The 7526-nt window shown below is 33.5% G+C and overlaps 1 pseudogene; it reads right to left on the bottom strand.

The window, feature by feature from the left end:
- Positions 1-1297: 1297 nt before the first annotated feature.
- Positions 1298-5123, bottom strand: LOC138334223 (carbohydrate sulfotransferase 8-like; annotated as a pseudogene).
- Between the last annotated feature and the right edge of the window lie 2403 nt (positions 5124-7526).

Genomic DNA, 7526 nt, shown 5'->3' with positions numbered 1-7526 from the left:
TCGGCCGCTGGCCAAAGATAGATCGGGCGTGCCGTGACGGTATACTGACAACACATCGTAAAATTGGAAATACTTTAAAAACATAACGACAACAAAAGACATGTTATTTGTCATATTATAATGCATCTATGTGCAAAATTTCATCATTTAGTTTGTAGTAAAAACGGAAGACATTATAAACTGGTTTAGTGCTATGGGGTCTGCAGCTGGTCAAGTTTAAGTGACTACCGACAACAGATAGTTGACTGGCACACGCATGTACACGCGTGTGTACGAGTGTATTAGGCTCGCTTCTAATTGTCAAAGCCATTGTTATGTCAACATTATTATAATTACTGTAGAACTCTCGACAATATTCAATATACAAGTGTATTTCGAGACGACAGACTGCCTAGATAGTTTCATAAGCCCGTTGATGATAACAGATTAAAAAGCTAACCAATTTCAGCTTTATATATATTTTAAAAAATGTTTTTTTTCTTTTATTTTCCTTATTTTTTAAACTTTAAAATTGACATAAAGAACTTTGAATTAATGTTTGGTAAAGCTAAGCAAGGTTTTGTATTTGAAAACGGTAGTTTTTAAAGTCAATTTTGATCTCACTGATATACAAGTAAATTTAGTCATGAACCAATGAAAACAGTTTTTTAATTATTGAACTATTTTGATAAATATCATATCACAAGGCCACTCATGTAAGATTCTTAATTTATGGCAGGAGTTTATGTAACAGTTTTTGTTTGTTGGATAGTGTCTGTAAAAATAAACAGAGAACAAACATAATTTCTACAATTGCTGATACGTCACTGCGGTCGGGTCATTTGAGAAACGTTCTCGAAGACTATTTTCCTCTTCCCTTTCACTATTCTGTCTTTGGAAATTACAGAGTTACTTTCCTTTCGGGTAGTTAGGTATCCTTTGTTATGTCATTATTTTGTGAGCACAACTCACGTCGTTTTCTCTGACACAATATAATAATATATATGTAATATTTGATAGCATTTACATGCCTTTCTTAAATATAATCAGATTTCCGGACACAAATTAAAATCCAGATTCAAAACTGTTTTTACATCCAAAGTATTCAGGCATGGTTTAAAGGTGTTTTGAAACGTTACTGATCGCCATGATCGAATCGATATCGACAAGTTGTAAAGCAAAACTTTATAACAATATTAATATATTTTTTATATTAATCAACAAGTCAAATCCTGCACTTGTCTGATCCGGATCCATGTGTATTTTGTCTTAATTGTATTCCATGCTCTTTCTTAAATTATAATTTGCTATTGTATTCCGGTTGTAGTATGTCAATATTTCATAGAGGACTAAAAAATAATGTTTTGTTCACAAAATAATGTCATATTTCTTATTTAATACTTAGCCTCAATGACAGATTACTCTTCACTATGCGAATGCGAAATACCGTAAACGATGTTTTAGGAAAATTAATAGAATAAGATAAAATAATTAAATCTAATTAAAATTTTCTTTTCATGACTCAAAACATGTTAATTATTGAACTATTGAAGGTATATCTCGAATCCTTATATAAATCATGTATTTGGCTGTCATAACCAAATAATCTGAAATCCATTTCAAAAGCACGTTTGAAATCTTCCATTGTTATGGGTAATATCTTTCTAAATGCTTGATGAAAAAATGTTTGTTTTTGTCTTTTCAATCCATGGTGATCTAGCATAGAAACTGATTTTAAATAAACATCTTTGAATATCTGAAGTACCCGTGTTTTGTTTGCTGTGATGAGTTCTATAGGCATAGGAAGGTCAGGTGCGATGAATCCCCGAATCTTTAATTTCGTCCATATCCTATTAACGACCTCATTCGGAGAAATGCAATCCTTTACTTTAGAACGCATTTCAGTATATGCTTGTATCATACAGGGCGTCATTTGCCGAATCAGTCGAAAAGTTTTTCAGTATAAAATTGTATCGATCCAGTTTTAAATGATTCATAAAATACTCAGTATCGTTTTGAAAACTTTCCATTTTACCAATTATGTTATATTTGACGTGGCAGGGAGCGCATAACTGCCAAATAGACGTAATGTGTTCATCTTGGTGTATGTGTTTTGTTTCTGAGTGAACTGCATATTGAAGAAATTCCTGAAATGTGACGTCATGTCCACAGCCGATACTACCGTTTCTAAATGTCTTGACGATGTAAGCACCTATATGCGACCAGTAGTAAGGGTTAGGAGAAAAAAGCTTATCGATGTACGCAGAGTAGATCCGTTGAAATGGATGACGAACAAATAAAAATTTTGTCGATTTTTTCAACGCGTCATTTCTGTTTAAATCGGATAACTTGTCATTCACATTTAACTTTGCAGCAGATTCGGGATTGATAACAAAGGGACTTGCAATCGTGTTTGATCTGATTTGAATTAAAAATCGTAACCAAAATGTGGATCCCACTTTCGGTACTTCACAGTAGATCAACTTTTGAGCTCGGATATACTTAAGCCTTAAACCTTTTGATGAAGTCTTCTTAGAAATTTCGCATTCCGTATGCATGACCGATGTTCGCATTTCTTGTTCAAAGTCGCGTTGATGTTAAGTTGATTCTGGTTGCTGAAGAGTACAAAGATATACAAATGTAGGTAAATAAAACAACAACAACAACAACAACAACAACAACAAAAAAAAAACAACAACAACAATAACAACAATAAAAAAACCTACAATAATAACAGCAACAATAGTAACAAGAGATCCCAGAGGGATCTTGGCGCCCACCAAAGATTGATCTATGTCTGACAAATGAAAGAGGGATCTTTTCTCTGCTTTTCAAACTTAAACTCCTTTTTTTCTGCTTTTCAAAATTTAACTTCTTTTTTTCTGCTTTTCAAACTAAAAACTTCTTTTCTCTGCTTTTCAAACTTTAAACTATCAAAATTCAAGATGGTGGTCGGCCATCTTGTTAATCGATCGGTCCCAAAATGCAATCGGCAGAACTAGGGCCCTATATAAAAAGTTGAAAATGATCCCTTCAGTACTTTCTGAGAAATAGCGGTAACAAATTTTAACTAACGAAATCCAAGACGGCCATCTCGCGGCCATCTTACCAATTGGTCCCAAAATGGAATATGCGATACTAGGTCCCTAGGGGAACCACCATATGAAATTTGAGACAGATCCCTTCAGTACTTTCTGAGAAATAGCGGTAACAAACATCTGCCAAAATCCAAGATGGCTGCCTTGCAGCCATATTGTTTTACCGATCAGTCTCAAAATCAGCATGACACTTCGAGTGCCCTAGGAAAACCTACATGAGAAATTTGAGACAGATTTCTTCAGTACTTTCTGAGAAATAGCTGTAACAAACATCAACTGCAAAAATCCAAGTTGGCTGCCTGGCGGCCATATTGTTTTAGGGATCAGTCTCAAAATCTGAAAGACACTTTGAGTGTCCTAGAAAAATCTACATATGAAATGTGAGACAGATCCCTTCAGTGTTTTTTGAGAAATAGCGGTAACAAACATCAACTGCCAAAATCCAAGATTGCTGCCTGGCAGCAATTTTATTTTATTTTATTCGACCAGTCTGAAAATCAGCGTACACTCGTAGAGCCCTAGGGGAACTTACATATGCAATTTGAGACAGATCTCTTAAGTGCTTTCTGAGAAATAGCGGTAACAAAAATCAACTGATAAAATCCAAGTCAAGTGTTTGCGTGTGTGTAGGCCTATTTTGAATGCAAAGACGGGGCCATTTAAGCTGATGATACTGTTTCGGATAGGCTACCTGTAATGTTTTTTTTCTGGAAACCTGTATATGATCTGTTAACCTATTGTTCGCTTAGACGCTCCCAGAATTATTCACCGACAATCAGATGTTCTGTATATTTAGGTGAGATGAGTGACCGTACACACATGTACATCTGACGTAACTATGGGATTCCCCGAACATTCCTGAGGAAAGCCCCCCCGGTTGTAGCCCCGACCAGCGATTCATTTTGTAGTTTATTACCGTTACAATGCTTGAACACATGTTTTGTTTTGATGTCAAATACATATTTAATTGGATCAAATAAAAACTCTTTATTGTTATTTTAAAATCCGTCAACTTATGACGCAAAATCTTATCGAAGCGTGAACTAGAAGTAGTCCGAACCTGCACTGCGTTTGTATTCATACGTCATTGCGTTTACGCTAATTTGAACGCAACTCCCCTTCCGTTGACTATATAGGGGCATATGTAAATATATGAACTTGAAAGGAGCTTGAAAGGAACTTGAAATGATAAAATAAATAAAAGGAGAGATTGAAAAGATTTTGAAAGGAGAATTTGAAATAAGATATTGAAAGGAAATGGGACGGAGTGATTGAAAGGAGATAACTCCTTACCTTAAGTCGCACCAAATGATTTTCCGACGTTGGATCATCACTCTCTGTTGTTCCATACAGGGTTTTATTTCTCGTAGACAGTATATTAAAACTTTTGTCTCTCATTGGCTCAATATCAGGACGTTTCATTTTTAAAATCTCATCTCCACTTAACGTCTTGTCAGAAATTCCAAGTTTCGTTGACATCGTCGTAAGGTTTTTATCTTTGACCGACGACCGAACAGGGCTTTTTGCAATTTGTACAGCACTAATTTGCCTTTGTTGCTCACCTGAAAATCAATAGCAATAATAGTAAAAAAAAAACAAGATGATAAAAAGATGATGACTTGATCAGTAGACTACCGTAACGCTTTATTACCTTGACGAAGGCTATGCAGCCGCGACTTTGGAGTAGAGACCGTTCATATTTTGAATATTGTAAATTATTTAGATATACTGAAATCGAAAATCTATGTGTATTAACTATTTCATATTTCAAATGACTTATTTTTTCAATCGGTTATTAGTTATAAAAGGATTATGAATGAAGAGACCGTTCATATTTTGAATATTATAAAAAGGCATTGTTCAGATATACTGAAATCGAAAATCTATGTGTATTAGCTATTCCGTTTGTCAAATGTCTTATTTTTTTCAATCGGTAATTAGTTATTAAAAGGACTATGTATGGTTGTGGCCCTTTTTGGCCTCAAAATCAATCAAACTAACTATAATAACTATAAATGACTGTTTTATAATATTGAACTATAGTTGCTTTGGTAACCATCCAAAATAAGCATAAATTATGAGAATGTGGAAATTTTGTCAATTTTGGTCATTTTTGCTAAGTTTTTGTCTATGAAACTATAGAGCGCATCCTTGAACAGACAAAATATTTACAGAGAATATATATGGCCTACCAATACATCTTTAGAAGAAATATGAAGTTTGTTCAAGGATGCACTCTATGATTTCTAAAACAAAAACACTTTCATAATTTATGCATATTTCAAGTGGTTATCATGGCAACTGAAGCTGAACATTTCATTATCATCAACTGGCGGTTTTTCACTTGACCTTAAAAACAGAACCTTGGACAGAAATGTTATTTACCACGCATCTTACCAGAAACTGAATGATACGATTGTGGCATCCTTGAGGAATTTGAAATATTGAAGAAGGCGAGCAAGATGTTCGACAAACTTATTCATTGTTACACTGTATAGCTGGTTATAGCTGGATATTTTCGCGATTTCGTGGGACATTGTCGGGATCTCGAAGAATTGATTCACAAAATTTTAAATTGGTTATTAGTGATAAAAATGCTTATTTCAACAGGTACGAAGCGCTCCTAAGGTAACACATACATAAAATTATAGGAAAAACCCCAATCTTCAAAATTCAATCCTACATACCGACAGCTTCAGTTTACGACCGCCATTTTTTATACATAAGGGAATCATGGGTAATCACCATTGATATGGAGCTTTGAAGTAAGCTCATTATATATTTGAGCGGTTCAAACGCTCTTATGATCCGACAAACGCAATCTTCATCCGGAAGAAGCTCAGTGCTATCGCTCTTTATTTGCAAGCCTTCCATTATAATCAGCTAACCAAAAACGGAATATCTGTTACGGAAATTCTGAGGATAGTACTGTTTTGTTATAATCATATGAAGATTTATATTTCAGTTCTATTTTCATGGCAACATATGACACTGGATTCTTCGTCGGGTCAAACACATATTTAAAAAATCGATTTAGATATTTCATCCTGTGCATGAATATTTACCTTCCAATTTTAAGAAAAGTTATTTCAAAATGACAACGATACAGCAAGTGATAGGCTGAGGTCGTGTTAAATGGTTTAATATAAAACCACTACAGAGATCACTGATATTGCTGGATAAGTTTTCATCTATCGTGTAACAGTATACATTTTACACCAGAATGCTATCTTTATTATCTAACTTTTAAATAAGAGACAATGCAAATAATATGAAAAAAGGATACGAAAGAGAACGAAATACAACAGGAAGAAAAAAAATAAACACACAGATAAAAAGGTACAAAAATAAAATAGCATGAAACAAATAATTAACAAAGCAATTAATGGAAATTATCTTTGATTAATTGACCGAAAAAAAACTAGCAAAAAACAAACAAACAAAAACAAAAAAGCAACAAAAAGAACAACAAAAGAAAAATAAAAATAAAATACAAAGCAACATCTTCAAATACAAGAAAAGAGCGATTTCTCAGTACATGTATATACTTACCTGTATATATCTGTCTCAAAATTGCTGATATAATTACATATGTCAGTAGAATGAGACAGTATGTTTTATATATCCGTCGACACCAACACCACATTTCAGCAGATCTATCTAATCCTACATGAGATGCTAATGGCATATCTTTATATCTTTATTTCATTTAGCAAATAGGCTAAAAAGCCTTTGTGCAAAACAAATACAGACATGACAATGGTAAACAGACTTTTCTGGAAAATGATGTACACTATATATATATAAATAACAAAAAGAAATCAGAGAAAGGATGCACACAACAAATATATCAATTACCAAATAATATTGAATTTCTTATTTCGTTAGCTCTGTGAACAAAGATAACTAAATTTTTAACAATGCTACTATTTTCTGAGTCAAGAGATCTATAAAGGACCTCTTTCACGATCAATGGAAATTTGCCCACGAACCAATTTTAATGAAATTAAATGTTACATGTAGCAACATAAATGTAAACCCTTGAAATACGTTTAAAAAATTCAAAAGGTCCCAGGGGCCTGTGCTATGGTCAAATTAATGTTGCCCAGTAGAGGTGTATGACAGGGTTCCCTTTTTGATCCAAAATGGTATCAAAATAACGTTTTATGTCATAAAACTGTATTATTTTCTGAAGAGTATAAATAATTACATATAATGATCACAAATATGTGGGCAAAATGTGACAAATAAAATTTTGGCTACATTTTAAAGACAGAAAATATGGAAATTTTGGGTGTTATTTTCGGCCATGTCAATTATTAACAAGGGTGGTTCTCCCACTTCCAGTTTGAGTGCACCAAAGATATTTTCTAAAAAGTTGGCCCGTTACCTGAAGTAAATATTGTGAACATTTCAGAAAAATTGTGGACCGGTAAATTTGTCGTTTAA

This window comes from Argopecten irradians, chromosome 11 (assembly GCF_041381155.1).
Source record: "Argopecten irradians isolate NY chromosome 11, Ai_NY, whole genome shotgun sequence".
Taxonomy (NCBI): domain Eukaryota; kingdom Metazoa; phylum Mollusca; class Bivalvia; order Pectinida; family Pectinidae; genus Argopecten; species Argopecten irradians.
Note: the sequence above shows the minus strand (reverse complement) of the source record. Positions and strands in the feature narration are given on the sequence as shown.